Source organism: Choloepus didactylus, chromosome 6 (assembly GCF_015220235.1).
Source record: "Choloepus didactylus isolate mChoDid1 chromosome 6, mChoDid1.pri, whole genome shotgun sequence".
NCBI lineage: Eukaryota > Metazoa > Chordata > Mammalia > Pilosa > Megalonychidae > Choloepus > Choloepus didactylus.
This window is the reverse complement of record NC_051312.1, coordinates 57024966-57044710: the sequence shown is the minus strand read 5'-3', so window position 1 is coordinate 57044710 and position 19745 is coordinate 57024966. Positions and strand designations below refer to the sequence as shown.

The 19745-nt window shown below is 35.9% G+C and overlaps 1 pseudogene; it reads left to right on the top strand.

Moving 5' to 3' along the window:
* The first annotated feature begins 256 nt into the window (after nucleotides 1–256).
* Nucleotides 257–971, top strand: LOC119536943 (annotated as a pseudogene).
* Nucleotides 972–19745: the final 18774 nt, after the last annotated feature.

Below are 19745 nucleotides of genomic sequence, written 5' to 3'. Positions count from 1 at the left end.
CATGGAGGTTTTATTTGGATAAAACTTTCTGTATCATTTATTTATCTGCAATTTAATAAAAATGTTTTAGATAAAAGAAACAAGAAAAGTGAAAGAAAGGAAGAGAAAGAGGGAGATGGGGATGAAGAGAGACAAGTTATCAAGCATAGGAAAAATATGAGTCAGCTGGAAAGACAGGAGTGTGACAAAATATAGGAGAGGAATTGATATTAACACCACAGAAAAGGGCATTTCAGATTTAGCTCGGCACTACCTCATGTGGGCCAATGTCACAGCAATCGGCAGAGTCTGGAAGACAGACAGTAATCACATTGCTAGAGTTGGTGGGGTCCAGACAGTGAGCCAACCAGAGGAACTGAGAGAAGAAGATGTTGGGGTAGGAGCAGGCCTGTCAGAAATCAAGAAAATTGGAAAGGAATACTTTACATCCATCACTGAGTGCAAAGACCCCAAGGCCTGCAACATTCTTCTCCAGGGAGCCAGCAAAGAGATTCTCTCAGAAGTAGAACACAACCTCCAGGATGCCATGCAAGTGTGCTGCAATATTCTCCTGGACCCTCAGCTGGTAACAGGAGGTGGGGCCTCTGAAATGGCTGTGGGCCTGTGCCTTGACAGAAAAATCCAAGACCATGACTGGAATGGAGCAATCAACATACAGGACTATTGCCCAGGCCTTAGAGGTCGTCCCTCGTACCCTTATCTGGAACTGTGGGGCCAGCACCATTCGTTTCCTTACCTCTCTTCAAGCCAAGCAAACTCAGGAGAACTGGCGTAAATGGTGAGACAGGTACTTTGGTGGACATGAAAGAACTGGGCATCTGGGAGCCATTGGCTGTGAAGCTGCAAACATATAAGACAGCAGTAAAGACGGCCATCCTGCTGCTACAGATTGATGGCATTGTCTCAGGCCACAAAAGGAAGGGTGATGACGAGAGCTGGCAAAGGGTGCTCCTGATGCTGGCCAGGAGTGAGTGGTGGCCACCAGCAGATTCTTCACCTTCCCTGAGCCACTCTGTCAAGGAAACTGTGGGTGTTTTTGTTTAGAAGGGATCAGGTTGAGGGGCAGCCCCCAGTCCCTTTCTGTCCCAGCTCAGTTTGCAAAAGGCACTGACATGTAATTCCTCTCTATTGTAAGCTTTCCATTTACTTTGCTTCTGATGATTAAATCTAAGTCATTTAAGAAAAAAAAATGTGTTTTAAACTATGTTCCATCCTCACAACATACCCTTTTGTGGTACTAATTATTAAAAACATAATTAATAATACTCTTATTTTTCTTACAGTTTTGATATCACATTTTACTCAGAAATGTCATTTCATAGGCCTGAAAGCTGAGAAATGGCCAAAAGAGGAAAACTGCAGTTGTTGTTTCAACTTTTTATGGACTTTTGTGGTGTTAGTATTTTGTATGTAACTCTGAACCTGTAAGCAGGCTATGTGCTTAAAATTTTAGTCTCACAGAGAAGCAGAAGGCAGGATATGCACTCAGTCACATATAGTCTCTAAATTAATCTATACATGAATCACTATTATTTGTGTTACCGCCTGAGAATAAGAGGTACCATGCACCACTGTATCTTTTTTTTTAAATTTTATTTTGAAATAAATTCAAACTTACAGGAACAGTTGCATAAACAATACAAACCCCATACACAGAACTGCAGCGTACTCCGACCCCCCTCTCCCGATACCCGATCCACCAACTTTAATATCCTGTCACACCACTATTTCTTTCTTTCCCTCCCTCCCTCCCTCCCTATCATCCATCATCTATTGCTTTGTCTTCTGAACATGAGAGCAAGCTGCATACAACCTTGAGCAAACAATATAATTCACATATACATTTCCCATGAACAAGAACATTCTTTTATGCAATCCCATTAAGCGCAGCTAAGAAGTTCAAGAAATTCAACATTGACACAAAGCTTACATTCTATATTTCCTTTTTCTTTTTTTTTCTTAGGTCCCAACTGTGTCCCTTTGAGCCTCCTGTCCTCCATCTTCAGATCCCATCCAGGATCATCCTTGGCATTTAATTGTCATTATCTGTTTAGACTGTCTTTTTTTTTTTTCTTTTCAATTGTGGAAACATATATACAGCATAAATCTTCCCATTCCAACTCCTCCTTATCATTCCATTAGTGGGATTAATCAAATTTAGAATGTTGCAATGCCATGACCTTCCTACCACCCATTACTAGAAATGTCCCTTCATCCCAAACAGAAACCTTACACTCATTTCTTAACTCCCCATTGCCCCTTCCCCCACTTCTCAGAACCCATACTCTACTTTTCATCTCTATGGTCATATTCTGATACTTTCTTTGTGTTTACTGTGGGGCTTAAATTTAACCTCTTAAATCTATAACAATCTTGTTTTTCTTTGATATCAACTTAACTTCAGTAGGACACATAAACTATGTTCCTATATTCCTCCATTCCCCCACCTTTATGTAGTTTTTGTCAAAAATTACATGTTTTACATTGAGTCCAAAACCACTGATTTATCATTACAGTTTGTGTATTTTAGATCCTGTAGGAAGTAAATAGTGGAGTTACAAATCAAAAATATAGTAGTATTGGTATTTATATTTACCATGTGATCTTTACTAGAAATCTTTATTTCTTCATGTGGTTTCAGTCAATTGTTTAGTGTCCCTTCCTTTCAGCCTACTCAATTCCCTTTAGCATTTCTTTGGAACTGATCTACTGGTGATGAAGTCCCTCAGCTTTCGATTATCCGAGAATGTTTTCATCTCCCCCTCATTTTTACCCTCCAGGTGTTTGTGAATTTTCTAAGTCTCTGATGGTCATTGACTTCTATTTGTATTCCATTGTTGTCAGAGAATGTGCTTTGAATAAATTCATTTTTTTTTAATTTATTGAGGCTTGTTTTATGTCCCAGCATATGGTCTATTCTGGAGAATGATCCATGATCACTAGAGAAGAATGTGTGTCCTGGTGATCTGGGATATAATGTTCTACACATGTCTGTTAAATTTCTCTATCTCTCTCCCTCCTTTCTTTGTTTCACTGTTGGTAGGGCTCCCTTTAGTATCTGAAGTAGGGCAGGTCTTTTATTAGCAAAATCTCTCAGCATTTGTTTGTGAAAAATTTAAGCTCTCCCTCAAATTTGAAGGAGAGTTTTGCTGGATAAAGTATTCTTGGTTGGAAATTTTTCTCTCTCAGAATTTTAAATACGTCATGCCACTGCCTTCTCGCCTCCATGGTGGCCACTGAGTAGTCACTAATTAATTTTATGTTGTTTTCTTTGTATGTGGTGAATTCATTTTCTCTTGCTGCTTGCTCCTTCTCTTCAGTATTTGACAGCTTGATCAGAATATGTCTTGGAGTGGGTTTATTTGGACTTATTCTATTTGGAGTTCTCTGGGCATTTATGCTTTGTGTATTTATATTGTGTAGAAGGTTTGGGAGGTTTTCCCCAACAATTTCTTTGAATACTCTTTCTAGACCTTTATCCTTCTCTTCCCCTTCTGGGACACCACTGAGTCTTAAATTTGAACATTTTATTTTATCTATCATATCCCTGAGCTCCATTTCAATTTTTTAGACTTTTTTCCCCATTCTTTCTTTTGTTCTTTCATTTTCCATTCTGTGGTCCTCAAGGATGCTGAGTCATTGTTCAACTTCCTCTAATCTTGTATTATGAATATCCAGAGTCTTTTTAATTTGGCTGACAGGTTTTTTATTTCCATAAGATCATCTATTTTTTTTTTTTTTATTTACTCTTTCAATTCCTTCTTTATGCTCTTCTAGGGTCTTCTTTATGTCCTTCATATCCTGTGCCATGCTCTCATTGTTTGTCTTCAGTTCTTTGATTAATTGTGCCAAGTACTGTGTCTCCCCTGTTCTTTTGATTTGGGTGTTTGGGTTTGGGATCTCCATATTGCCTGGTTTTATCATATGCTGTACAATTTTCTGTTGTTTTTGGCCTCTTGGCATTTGCTTTACTTGATATGGTTCTTTCAGGATATAAAAAATAACAATCTCTAATTTGCCACATCTACAGCTTGGTGGTGTACACTTTCTCTAACTAACCAACAGATAGCATCCATGAGTCACCTACTCCCCTCAAGTCAGTTCTCCCCAACTTTGTCTTTGTGGTGTTTGGGGATCTGAATCTTGTGGGGTTCAATTGGTGCACTAAGTTTGGGTGTGTTGTTCATGCTGTCCACCCTGAATGTGGGGCATGTGTCTGGGTGGTTAGGGAGGTAGGGCAGCTTTAATAATCAAATCTGCCAGGTGTTCCCAGAGATTTAAGGGTGTTGCAAGAGTCTAAGCCTTCATTTCAGTCTTGCCACAGATTGTCTCTGACGCTGACCCACAAGTCCTTAGTATTGGTGTAGGGTCATTGGGATTTCTGAGCGGGTTCCCCTTCTCAGCTGTGCTCTTCCAGGACCTCTGCTGAGGGAAGGCTGTGCCATGTCACAAGTGTGTGCTGGCCCTCCAGGGAAGCCCTGGGCTGCCAGGCCGTGCAGGGGCATTCCTACCCTGTCATTTCAGAGTGCAGACTCCTGGTTTCACCAAATACACAGTCCCTGTGGATTTAGCAGACCTAGTCTGGCTGGTGCATTGCTGGAACTGGTGTTCTGGGTCACTTTCTGGCTTTTATCTAGTATTTTTCATGGAGGTGTTCTTTTTGCCCTGTCTCACCTAGCTGCCATCTTAGGTTCTCTCACCACTGTATCTTAAAGAATGTAATCCTAAAGGATGTAGTAAATAAGTAAGATAAGAAACTAATGAAGTTCACCAGACCCCTGCTATGTATTACATGCTACCCAAGATGATTCACTTTCTCTGTCTCTGACTTACAGAAAAGCCACATGAAAAATCACCATGGGGTGGGGGCAGCAGCTTTGAGGCTGATCAAGGCTCCTGTCCTCCCCTAGAGTAAAGAAAACTTTCTTTTCCTCCATGCTGTGTTAGGAGGGTCATACATTAAGTGTGATGAGCGATGAACCCAGATTTGGGGGTGGAGAGTGGGGTAGGGGGAGGTGTCTCCACTTTGAAAAGTTTACTTTCTATAAAATACTTGAATGCTTTATTGATTTGGCAAGTCAACTTTTAGCTGTCAGAAAAAAAGGTCTTCGGTCTCAAAAGATTCTACATCACCTTTTGAAGCTTTATATCTAAAAGTGCAAGTGCTCTTTGATGGTTTTCAAAGAAATTTGGATTCAGTATGAATACTAGAGATGTTTCAAATTTGAGGACAGGGAGGCATAGATTTCGGTCAAGTAGTTGGTTACTAGATTCCTAACTGTCAAAAGTCTGAAATCTTCATAATTAAGTGTCTAATGGACAATTTAAAATAACTTTTCCAGTAATTTCCACTGCTAAATCATTTAAATGTATTAGCAATCATGGCAAATCCATGTAATTCATTTCCACATTAAAGCTTTCCCCCAAATTGATTTTTAAATGCTTGAATAACATTTCTATCTCCATCTAATAAAGTATGAATGATATTTTAATCTAAACTTGTCAGTAAAATAAGCAGAGTGTTTTCAAAATAGCATATGACTTTATGAATTATTTTATGGATTTGTCCACTTATTTTAGAGAAATGAACAATGCTGGAAACTTTAGGAAGTAAGTTTTAAATTTCTCTTATCTAAAATGAGACCCACATTTGTCTTTTCCCAGAATCATTAATGTAAAATATTAACTTTGGTTCTTTTTTTCTGAGATGGAAAACTCCTTTGGAGAGAAACAAACTAGCCTTATGCATTTGATTGTCAACATCTTACTACTCCTTGCAGTAGCAATAACATGAAAGGTCCAACACCCTTCAACCATAGTGAATGATCATTTACCAAGGATTGAAAGTGAATAGATGAATTCTCAATGGTGAGAATATGATGGGGCTTTCCAATTACTTAGACTGATGTTTATGAAAAACCAATTCAAACCTCTTCCAATTCATTTAAACTTATAAGCAAAAGTTGTACACACGTGCTGGAAATAAGGAAAGGCAGTATTGGCAGTAACCATCAAAAACATACTACATGATAGTAATTTCTTACAAGACTCTTATATTTAATATTATGTTATAATATGGAGCCATATTCATTTTTTCATTTTAATATCAGTTTATCTTACATACTTACTAGGTATCAGGTGCTGTGATAAACACTTAATAGACATTATATTACATAATCATTGTAGCCACTCTATGAGGTATGCACTGATATTATCCCAAATTTAACAAATGAGGAAACATTTTTTTTCTTAAATGCTGACTGCTTATTATATGTTAGAGACTGTATTGAGCATTGTATAAATAATAATCACTTTAATCCTCACAAAGACCCTCTTTTATTATCCCCAATTTAAATATGAGGAAATTGGGGACCAGAGAGGCTTAAATAATTTCCCAAGGTCATATAGTTGCTGTGATTAGTGTAGCAGAAATTCAAAATCAGGAAGTCTAGCTCCAGACTAACATGTGGAACAGTGTTTCTGAAATTTTACTTTTTATTATTGCCAACTTTTTAGACCCCACTTTTTCCTAATTGCCATTCCTCTCTGTGAAATTTTAATACCACAGATATACTATTATACACTCTGTCTTATTGTGCTTTATATATAAATAGAATAAGAGTTTTACTTTCACCCTAATGAACCTATTTTGCACCTTAAGGAGAGAGAGCCTCCACTGTGAATGTATGACTGAGAGGGATGGAAAAGACATCTAAATTGAAGTTTATTTCCATTATCAACTATTGTGCCTGTTTGAAACTGTTATGTACCCCAAGAGAGGCTTGGAGATGCAGACAGCAAGGTGTTTGGAGATGCTAAGCTAAGAGATAAGCCCAGATTTTGCCCTGGAGAAGCTAAGCGAGGACCCCCAGATGCTTAGAGAGAAATGTCCTGGGAAAACAAGCAAGGATGCACAGGAGCTGAGAGAGAGAAGCTAAGAGAGACAGAAGCCCAGAGACATTTTGGAGAAGCCATTTTGAAACCAGAACCCAGGAGCACATCAGCCATGTGCCTTCCCAGCTGAAACGGTGTCCAGACACCATTGGTCTTTCTTCAGTGAAGGTTTCCTCTTGTTGATACCTTAGTTTGGACACTTTTATGGCCTTTGAACTGTATATTTGTAACCTAATAAATCCCCTTTATAAAAGCCACAGGTTTTAACTGAATATGGTTTGTTAATTTTCTTTTGGTATGGTAGGAGCTTATTGGAAGGAATGATGTTATTTCAGGATATTTGTTTTTCCCATTGATTTACTTTGTTTTGTTTGGAAATGTTTTGTATTTGATAAATAAAGTTAATTTAAAAATTAAAAAAAAAAAATGCCAATCCATTTCTGGTATTTTGTATAATGGCAGCTCTAGCAAACAGGAACACCTATATCCCAAAAAGAGATGCCCCTTCCTTGGGCCCTGCACTTTAGAGGCCCCTGCTTTTGCCCTATGACCATGCTTCTTTCCATGGAACAAGGAATCCAAGAGACTCGGGGGATATGCCCATTCCATACTCCACTTTCTGAACTTCACTGCAGTTACCAGATGACCAGAATTCCCAGTTTGCATGGACTTGCTCCTCTAGACCTGCTTGGGCTTCTTCCACAGGTGTAGATCTGATCTCATGGCAGTGTGTGCACCTCTGGGTTTATGCGCAAGTGTTACCTGAGTCTGTGGATAGAGTTTGGAGGTGCAAGCTGGAACATCTTGTGGTGCAGGTCAGAACAGGCAGAAGAAAAGTCAGTGGTCTACAGGCCAGAGGATGGCAGCCAGATCTCCTCATGTAACCTCCTTTCAATGTTGCACTCTAAGGAGTTTGAGAAGTTTAAATTTGAATGTAGTTTTGAATAATGTTACAAAGAATATTTATTAAGATAATAGTACAGTATATTTTACTTGAAAGTTTGTTAGCTTGATCTATGTTTCAAATATTTTGATACAGAGTGCATGGGCCTTCACATACTGGGTATTTATTAGATTGTGGGCCTATTTATCTGATTTCAGAAAACACACATTCTTAATCCATATGCCCAGTAGCTTCTTCATATCTAAATATAAAAATGTATTGATAAGAATAGCTGAGCACTGGCTAGGATCTAGCATTTCTGTATGGAAAGGAAGAAGTAACTCCTCTTCCACTGCATTTTAGCATTTTTGGGGAAGTTTTAAATTGGAATTTGTATGTGTACATAATAAATGTTGGGATGCAGGGATATTCTAAAGGCAAAGAATGGAGATACAAAAACTATACATAAGGAAGCATGAGAAAATCATTTTTTTTAACTCATTGGTGGTACCTTTGAGAACAGTGCCCTAAAATGGAGTCCATCTCAAGTTTTCCTAGAACGATTGACTTATTTTGTTTCCACAAATTTCTCCAACTGTTTACAGTGAAGAAATTAAGTGAACTTTCTTTTACTGACTGGTCTTCAAAGTAATATTTGTGAGATTAGGCAACCTAGTCTATGAATTTCTATTACTCTTTTTTAATGGAAGGTGTCAGAAGTTTTTCTACACATTCCATCATGTTAGCAATCCATCTTGTTCAAAGCCTTGCAGTAAAAAAATTAGTATATCATTTGATCTGAAAAATGTTTCCAATTTCCAACAAACACAACTTCAAAAATCAGTATTATATTGGCTCTGAGGTTAGCAGAAATGTGTGATGAATAGGTGTGGAACATAGCAAGAATAGTCAGAGAGAATAAGTAAGAAAAGATAATCATAGAAGGTCAAATTTTCTTGGAAAATAGAGAACTTCCAACCATAGAAAGAGCTAATATTTTCATTAACTCTTTAATATACCACTATTTTGCAAAATGCTCTCTGAAAGTACTTTGCATATATGGGTAGAAAGCCAGGAGCCAAACTCAGTATATGAAAGCTGCATGCTTTGGGAAATGAAGGAGTTTATATGAAAAATGTCCAGAAATTTTTGTATTTCTATCTGATCATTTTTCAGTAGCTTTTCTATTTAGAAGACTGTGATGTTATGAAGTCAAAATGGAAGTTCTGGTTACATCTAGCTCTTTTTAAAATATTTTCAATTCTATAAGGAAGTCAAACAGGAATATTTAATCAGATTTCAACTTTTTCTGCCCCTAAAGTCTCCTCTCCAGCAAAGCTCCATTGCACTGTCAAGAAAAGCCTATTGCACTGATATGTAAGGAGACCCATCTTTCTAAGTCTTAACCTTTGCAGCAAGGAGACACATGCATCCTTTTGTGGTGGATCAAAAGATATTCATTTTACAGTACATCTCCCTTCAAAACAATTACTTATATTTTTAACAGTAAAGAACTATGAATATTTATTAACATTTAATACTGAGAACAAAAAAAGAAAGAACATAGCCAACGAATACCCATCTAGTGAATAACAAACATCTGTGGGGGAAAGGGGAAAATGCAATTTGTCATTTAGATGGCATGCTCATATTGTCACCAGTTCTGGAAGTTTGGACAAATGTTAAGATGATATGTATCTTTCAGTTCAATGTCATGAAAATATTGACCAAGGGAAAAAGAAAACTTTACATGTGGTTTAACTATCAGCATGAACTTTGTTACACAAAACATTTAGGAAAACAGATGATGGTAGAATTTTGGCATACTCTTGAAAGAATTCCAGTTCTCTGAAAGCCTTCTTATTTACATTGTATTATGGTTAATAGTTTAAAACGTGAAGAATTAAGATAAACTCTATATATTTTGAATAATTTTGTGTCTCCCCTGAATCAATCAATTTGGGAGCTAGCTAATGTCATTTATAATGATACTAAACTGCTAGCACATAAATTGTACTTTCCAGAAAATTTGTATTCATTAACCAAAATAGCCATTTTTTCTACTGTGTGACTTTGCTTCTGGGAATGGAATAAATATAAATGAATGGCTAAACTTAGGATCTGCTAGTATGCATGGGAAGGAAACAATAGTCAAAAACAGCATGAATTTTATTTTTTAATTCATTTAATTGTTTTTTTTTTTTTTTAATTTTTTTGCCAAGGACTTAGTTTAACAAAGCTTTGAACACATGGGGGAATTATCTAATCTCATTTTGAAATGGTGAACAAAATAACAGTAAATTCAGAGGTGCTTGAAAAAGCAGTTTAGTGAAAACAGAAATGCAAGAAAGTACCTTTTGGAAATAGTGCCATATTGACATCAATAATATCCAACAATATTTATGTGCCTTAACTTTTCTTGGAATCAAATAACACCTATAAATGGCCCTTTCTTTTAAGGAGCTATATTTTATAATTTTCTAATGGAAATATTTAGATCTGTAAACAAAATATAGGGCATGGAGGATATCAGCCCCAAATCATGAAGTTATTGCTTTATAGGCAAATTTCTGGGGCCTGCTGACATGTACATAGTTTTAATTATCACTCTCATTAAAGTCAACAACTTTATCATGGTCTCCCATATTCTGCTGGTTTTGTCAAAAACCACTTAGGAAACAGCTTGACATCAAGATTACAGAAGTGAGTCAAAGATAGTATTCATAAGACTGTTTTCTTCAGTTCCACCCTGTGGCACCCCCATCTCCAGTATTTGGGTTCTTATATCTAAATTTGAGGGTTGGAATGATCTTTGATATCTCTTATCATTAAATTTATTACTATTTATAAGAGTAATTATACATGCACAAATAATAATTGCTGTGTGCCAGACACTGATGTAAGCACTTTACATGTTTATTGCACATTTAATCTTCATAACAACCTGAAGTATATATAGTAGTATTTTTCATTTTTACAAGTAAGGTCTGTTCTATTCTTGGGTAGTCAGCTCCATATGAATAATTACATATTCATTAAACAAATATTTATTGAGGACCTATTCTGTGCCAGGCATTGCCCTCTGGACACTGAGGACATGATGAAAAATATGCATATTTTCTTCTTTCACAGAGTGTATCTAGTGGAAGAGGAAGGTGAGCAGCAGGAAAATAAACCAAGAACCACAGAACAGAAAGTTTTACTTAGATGTATGCAGAGAATACATTAGAATCACCAAAGGGGGCCTTCTAAAGCTAACCCAAAGGATTTTGGAAAACTTCAAGTTTCATTTGAAGGATCAATTTGGTGTAAATTAGAGGAAGAAATTTGTGTGAGAATCAAAGGCTTTCTAGTGTGGGGAGGGGGTACAGCATTCTAGGCAGAGGGAAGTACTTGTATGGAAAGAATTTTAATTATTTTAAGCAAACGTTTGACTTGCAAATTGCAATGTTGATGAAATTTTAATTGCCAGGCTGGCAGGCTGTAGGGTGGTCACTTAACTACTCGGAGAAACTAGCTGACTGTCCAGCAATTACTTCTCAAAGAGGATACCTTGTTCTTTCTTTTCAATTATATTTTTCTAAACATTTTGTCTTCCACTCCTTCCCCCATCACTTGATAACATTTACTCTGCTTTCTAGCTCTGCAAATTTGCTATTTTTAGTAATCTCTTATGTACCTTGCCTATTTCACTGAGGGTAATGTTTTCAGGGTTCTTCTATTTTTATAACTGCATTATTTCTTATGGCCAAAAAACATTCCATTGTGTGTATGTACCACATTTTATATCCACTCATTTGTTGATGGACACTTGGGTTGTTTCTACCTTTTGGTTATTGTGAATAATGCCCCTGTAAATATTGGTGTACAAGTGTCTACTTGAGACCCTGTTTTCACTTTATTTTGGGTAAGTGAAATTGGTAAATAAATAGATATGGATTTGCCAGGCCTTATGGTAGTTCAATGTTTAACTTTTTGAGGAACTTCCATATTTGTTTCTTAAAGGCTGTACAGTATTACATCCCCACCAACAATGCGCTAGAGTCCTCATTTCTCTATATCCTCTCCAATGCTTGTTATTTTCCTGTCTTGTCCTTTATCTAACAAGTTCATCAGGAATTTCATGCTGTGATTAAAATGACAAATGATGTCAGATATGAAAAAAAATGGTTGACTTGGTAAGTGAATATATAATTATCAGGAAAAGAGGGAGTTGGGAGAGGGTCATTCTGGAAAAAAGCTGTGAAATTTTCTAAATATTTCTGAATTGGGAGAAGCATAAAGGTCTTGAAACTTTCCATTCTGAAGGTTCTTTTTGACAATACACCCTCTTCTCAATCTATCCAATGTTTTAGGCTCTAACAGGCTCTGATAACGTGAATTGAATGTCTTTTCCAATGTGGAAATATTAAACTTTTCCACCTGGCATGTTCCTGATATTCTTGCAAGCATTGGGGACTACCAGTTTTATTGGCTAAGCCATCAGTCTTGGGGTTTGCCCTTATGAAACTTTTTACTGCAAAGGAGATGCTAAACCTACTTATAATTATGTTTAAGAGTCATCCCCAGAGAACCTCTTTGTTGCTCAGATGCGGCCTCTCTCTCTAAGCCAACTCTACAGGTAAACTCACTGCCCTCCCCCTAGATGGGACGTGACTCCCAGGGATGAGCCTCACCCTGGCACCATGAGATTGAGAAAGCCTTCTTGGACCAAAAGGGGGAAGGGAAATGAAACAAAATAAAGCTTCAGTGGCTGAGAGATTTCAAATAGAGAGGTCAATCTGGAGTTTTTTAGTGTATTAGAATAGATAAAGGAAATACCTGAAACTGTTGAATTGTAATCCAGTAGCCTTGATTCTATTTATTTATTTATTTATTTAGCTGTGGCCACTTGTATACAAGTTTTTGTGTGGACACATATTTTCAGTTCTCTTGGGTATTTGCCTAGGAGTGGGATTGCCACTAACAAGCACTTAATTCTGTTTTTCTGTTTTGATGTTTTTTAACAGCCATTGGTTCTGGTTTGCTAATGTTGCCATTTTCCAAAACACCAGAAATGGATTGGCTCTTATAAAGGGGGTTTATTTGGTTACAAAGTTACAGTGTTAAGGCCTTAAAAATGTCCAAATTGAGGCATCAAAAATAGGGTACCTTGACTGAAGAACAGTGATGTCATTCAGAAAAACTCTGTCAGCTGGGAAGACACATGGCTGGTGTCTGCTCCAGGGTTCTGGTTTCAAAATGGCTTTCTTCTGGAATGTTTCTCTCTAAGCATCTGAGGGTGTTCTCTTAGTTTCTCCCAGGAAAACTCCAGACTAGCAGAAGTCTGCTTTCAATGACCATCTCCAAAATGCCTCTCTAATTGCAGCAGCAAGCTCCTTCTGTCTGAGCTCTTACAGGCCTCCATTTTTTTAATTCAGACCCATGCTGAATGGGCAGGGCCACACCTTCATGGAAATAATCTAATCAAAGATATTACCCACAGTTGGGTGGTTCACATCTCCATGGAAACAACCTAATCCAAAGATTCCAATCTAATCAACACTGTTACATCTGCCCCCACAAAAATTGCATTAAAGAACATGGTGTTTTGGGGGACATAATACACGCAAACCAGCATAACATCCTAGTGTGTGTGAAGTAGCAACTCATTGTGCATTTTGGTTTACATTTTCCCAATGACCAGTGATGTTGAGCATATTTTCATGTGCTTCTTGACCATTTGTATATCTTCTTTGGAAAAAATGTCTTTTCAAATCTTTTACCCATTTTTAAATTGTGCTTTTTTTTTCTTTTATTGAATTGGAGCAGTTCTTTATATATTCTATGATCCATTTTAAGTTAAGTTTGTATGTGGTATGAAGTAAGGGTCCAATTTCATTTTTTTAAAATGCAACTTTATTGAGATATATTCACATACCATATAATCAGAGCCTTGATTCTTGAAGACGATTGTATAACTATAAAGCTTTTAAGGTGTGACTGCGTAACCATGAAAACTTCATGACTGACACTTCCTTTATCCAGTGTATGGACAGATGAATAAGAAAATAAAGACAATAAATAAATAAATAATGGGGGGTTATGGGTTATGTGATGTTTTTGGTGTTCTTTATTTTTATATTTATTCTTATTTTAATTTTTTTTAGAGTAATGAAAATGTTCAAAAACTTATTGTGGTGATGAATGCACATCTATACAACGATACTGTGAACCATTAATTGTACACTTTGGATGATTATCTGGTATGTGATTATATCTCAATAAAATGCCCTATTCATATAAGACAATCAAATTTATCTTAAAAATTTACCTGTTGTGGTTCTTCAATGTGTGGAAATAGAAAAAAAACAACAATACATTTAAGACCTCGTGATCTTTCCCAAACCCAACTTTTCAGCCCAATTATCTACTTTTTCCAACCAAGCTGTGTATAAGCATCATTTATGATGATATTTGCTATTCCTGAACAATAACCCAGCATTCTTATAGCTTTTCTTTCCTCCACCTATGAAAGTCTTCCTAGTTCTCCAAGACAATACCAAATAAAACTGTCAACTCTTTAATCTCATATTATATTGGTTATAATTAGACTAAAGCCCCTTATCTAGGATATATTAGATATTCAATAAATGCTAGGTAAACTGAATTAAATTTCAGAATTAATCTCATCTGTATGTTTTTAACAAGTCTGTATCCTCCATTAAATCATGCAATAACTGTGGTCAATGACTATTCTAAGTCATGTTTTCACCTAGAATAATGTTTTGCATGTATCAGTTTTGAAATAAATTGTTTATTACTAAATTTAACAAATTTAAACATTTCTATGTACAGGAAATGGCAGGTGAGATACGGTGAAAAATCCTTAAAAGCAGCTGGTTCTTTTCAAAGATAGCATGGTAGGACACCAAGAGAATAAATGCTGGGTAAATTGATAAAAATAATCTAGTCAGAAAGGCAAACCATTCATAGTGGCAGTTCAGAAGAAGAGAGCAAAAAGTTAATCTCAAGCCCATGCAACAAGGCAGCTAATGTACTGAAAAGAAATTAAAAAGTCAATTTTTAGAGTCAATAGGAAATTAAGTAAGGTACCAGGGCAAACTTTGGCCTAGGACAGAGTTGCCATACTTTCTAGAACTATGACATCATTAATTTCTCAATAATTTTTTCATGACTCTCTAGGTCAAACAAATATGTAACAGTTTCTTTTATTATAAAGTTAGGTACAAGAAAAATTAATAAACATATCCTAGAATCAGATTGAACTCTACCACCTCTCATAACCTATTCTACATAGATGGCCATGCAGTGCTTGCTTTTTATCATAACAATGGCTGGAAACCAAACACTGCAAAGATAAGATGTCAAATACCAAAAGACACTACTTTTCTTTTTTTTTGCAACCGGTTCCACTAGATGATTTAGAAAGTAGTTTCCACTGGATTCTACTTAATTTTCTAATACACTTTTCTGCGTATAAATTTAACTATTCATTTTTAAAGTGATAGATGACATATAGCAGAAAGTGTCCTGGTCCTGCCTGCAGTGAAAAGATCTGGTTTTGTCAGAGGCCAATCAGGGTCTTTAAGATGCCTTTAGGCAAGAATCCTCATAAATACATAAGGCCCACAAACACAGCCCAGATGAAAGGGAAGGTCCCTGGGGATCTATGCCACATATCTCTCTTCTACCTCCTGATTTTGGAATCCAATCTCTGAATCCAATCTCTGAAGGAGGGAATCCGGATTCTCTCCTTTATCAATTCCAATGCCTCTTTGAGAAGTCCAGTTATTGGCTTTCACACTAAAGCTCTTCTTTCTTCTCCAGATGATGGTATTTGTAACAAGATGGGTTCTGACCAGGGTTAGAGTTGAGATCCAGTTATGCTACTTACAATGGCAGTAGTTAAGATGTTTTGTATGCTCATTATATAACAAGTAATGTTCTAGCCACTTTATATTAGTAATTTAATCTTCACAACAATTCTGCAAAGTATTATTAACAACTCCCATTTACAGATGATGTAACTGAACCATCAGAGGAAGCTGAATAATTTGCTTATGGTTACATAAATAATACATGTTAGAGGCAGAATTTATACTAAGGGCATCTGGCTCCAGATTCTCTAGTCTTAATTCAACTTTATGTTTGGTACTTCTATGGAATTCAGCATGTTTATTCATGTATGAAATAATCTTGACAATATTTTCATAGCATTAAATGTGGGAATCAAATATGAAAATGTCTCTGAAAATCATTAGTAAGATTTAAGTATTATACAAATACCAACTGTTATTATCATCACTATGTCTTCTCTTATATACATTTGACTCACACTAAGGGTTAGTCAAGGCACCTTTGGAAACTTCTAGAAAAGGTCAACAAGTCTGTTTTGTGACTGCAAAAATACATATACAGAATGAATTCAAATCTCCCTTTTCCCAATATTGGTTCTTATGACTGAAGAAACAATTTTTGCTCTTTCTCTCCAACATAACAAAGAGATAATGCATTTTACTTATGTGGCATCCTTCATCTAAAAATCTCAAGGGCACAACAAACATTATCCCCTTAACTATCTTATCAAATTTTACACAATCTGTCTCTCAGGTAGGTGGTAAATAATTCTAGCTGGGATGTATTAAGTGAATTATCAAACATGAGAGAACCAGTCTATGACAAACAGTGAAGAAAATACGTGGTTAATTTATTTCCAGATCCTTTGCTGCAGTTTTTGAATATCGATCAAAATACTTTCTCAGATATGGTTCTGGTTATTGAGTTGGTAGGGGAACAGTTAGATGCTAGGTAGAAAGCTTTTTCCTTTCTACAACAATGACAGAAATAATTGCTTATACGTATGTGATATTTTATACCACCTGAATTTCTGAACTTTAGAACTGTGAGCTAATAAATGAGTGTTGTTTTAAGCTGCTAAGTTTGTGATAATTTATTACTCAAGAATAGAAAGCTATTAGAGTCCCTAAGGAACTACTTTTTTTAGTTTCTTCTACCTAGGGTCAGCTGCTTATTTTGTCCGTCTGCTGGTGGTGACTGTTGTCCATCCATCAAGTACAGCATATTTTCAGTCATGATGAGCATTTATGCTTCCTTAGGACACACCACCTCCTATCAAAATGTTATAAAATTAAAATCACAAAATCAGCAAATTCCAATAATACATAGTGTTCTGATTGACTGCCTTATTTACTTCTGTGTGCTGCCTGAAGTTATTTGATTCTTGCTGAAATCCAAAAAGCAGCCAACTCCTCTGCCATCCATGATGAAGTATTTAAATTATCTGAGCTTTTTGGGCCTGTAACCCTGAATCCAATCCTACCCTCTATTTTGTTTGTAGAGCTTTCATAGTCTGTTGAGAAAATATATTTCTATATCATAAGCATATGATTTTGAAATCATTTGTGGAAAGGATTGTTGCATTTCTAAGATAGAAATGAAAGATAAGGAGGAAACTGGAGACTAATTATGTAAATTCATTTGTTCCTTTTTATTTGATACTCTGTTCTTGGGGAAGAAAAGCAAAATATGTGAAGCTGTTGCTAGGTTATGAGATGCCACGTCTTTTCAATCTTTGTATTCCACACAGTAACCAGCATAATGCTTAACACATTGGAACACTCAATGAAAAGAATGCTTGTGGAGAAGTTACACTAGGTAGACAAGTGAATCAGATTCTCTTTGTTTGTATCACAAGCCCAGCTCATCTTTGGGGATATTACTTAATCTCCCTTTTCTTCATTTCCCATGCTTGCTTTTCTGTCTTGCATGCTTTGAAAGTGACAGAGTAGAATAAAGATCAAGTTTTATTGTCAATTACATTTGTATTCAGTTTTAACCAAAATCTTGTTTAATCAGTGTTTTTTTTTTTCAAAGTGGTACATTCTCTATTTGAATCTGTTTGTTTTGATTTTTCAGTGAATGGCTGAAGTCTCAGAATAAATTCAGGTAACTGTTTATGGGCAGCCTAATTTCAATACACAACATGGAAATGAAGTACAGTTGATATGCGCTTAAGATAGATAAAAAAGAAAGGCCGGAATTAGATACAGAATTAAATGTTACTTGGATTTTACAATTGCTTTCTCATTCAGGCATTGAAGGACTAAATGCAATAAAAGGAAATGTACCTTTGGAAATTCCAATAGAGAGAAGTATGCCTTTGATAATTCTGATGAAGCAACACATGGAAACATGAGAAATCTCAATATTTATAGTCTCAACCTATAGATCGTGAAAGTCAAAAGCTAAATACCAATGTCAGGGCAACTGGCATTCCCAACTCAGTAGGGAAACTGAACTTTGGAAACTCATTGACTTGAATGATTGCAAGGTCCCTGTAGTGGTGAAATCACAGATTAAAAAGAGCTATGTGGTGTTTTGGGTCATGAGAATTGCTTAAAATGGAAAGTGATAAGGACTGTACAAAAAAGAAAAAAGTAGAGGAGAAGTGAGCTGCCATCACTTTCAATTTTCACAGAAACCAGAAAAAATAGAGTAAAATGGAATTTCAAATGTGAGCCGGAAAGTTTTCATAAGTTGATGGGATATTTTACATGGGCTTTGTGTATTATAAATGTACACATATGATCTCATTTAATACTCGCAATAATACATGTCTGATCTTATCTTTGCAGTCTAAGATAGACTATGCCAATTGACCATGCTTGAGACATGCTTTTATTCCTGAAAACTGGTGGTGGGTTCATCTCCACTTAAGACACAGGAAAACAAAGACTAAGAAATAAGGAGATTTTTTTTTTCCTCAAAGGAAAATCAGTGTTTATGTTAGAATTAGGATAATGAAGACCAGAAAGCAAAAGGAAAAGCAATTAATATATTCTACAAGTATATATCTATAGTGTCTACACTATAGTAACTCATTTATTTCTTACTCTGATAAAAATATTTGGTCATCTCTTATTTGGTAATAATAATCTTTACATAAAGGGAACCTATGGGTGGGGGTTGGCTTGAGCTTTCAGATCTGATTTCAACATATGTACAGAGGCATGTTTGGGTGCTCTGATATGATGAGTCCTTTGTCTCTACCAATCTGACTGGCACCCCTCACATTCTTGGTCTGGACTTTTAAAGTTTTGTGGATGAGTAATAAGCAATGCTGAAGCAAACCTGTTATTCACTGCAGCAATGGAGAATTGATACTGAGTATCAAAGCCTCTTTAGTGCTAGTCTCATATTGTAGGTTATTCTAAGGGAGTACATTTAAAAAAACAAAACCAATCAAATGAACAAACAAAAAGCCAAGATAGTGTCTTCAGTAAAACCTGCAAGCAAGCTGTTTTACATGGGGAAAATGTCATACCAACATATTCCATTGCTTGATTGTATAACTTCACTATTAGCAGATATTACAGATCTAATACTTGGCACTTAAAACATTTCATGAACATTTATCTAATTGAAATCTGTCAAGGACTGAATTTAGATCCTCCTGGTTATTTTCTTTAGATGATGTTCATGACTTTTTTTTTTTTATTTTTTAAAAGTCTGCAGCATAAGCACAAAAGGCCAGTTTGCTGATGGAGAAAGGAAAATATTTAAAAAAAAATAAAGAAAGGAGGAAAGAAAAGAAAAATAGGACTACATTGAGATTGAGAGTGAAATAAACCCTTGACCTTGTTCCTTAACATTGAGTTAAAAACACAAAAACAAAAACAAATTAAGTATTGATCTGGGGCTGGTACCTGTTGGTTTATGACCTTGGGCAACTTATATGACTTCCCAGAACCTTCTTTCTCTACTCCAGATAGTCATCAAATGAGACCCTACATATGAAAAGAATAATACAGAAGTCAATTCTCCTTGTGAAAGAGTATAATTGGTCCTTCAAAAATAATGAATTAGGAACTCTCTAATTCAATACAATTTAGTAAATAATATCACCACTTATATCTTATAGACAAAGTAAGTTATAAATAATGTT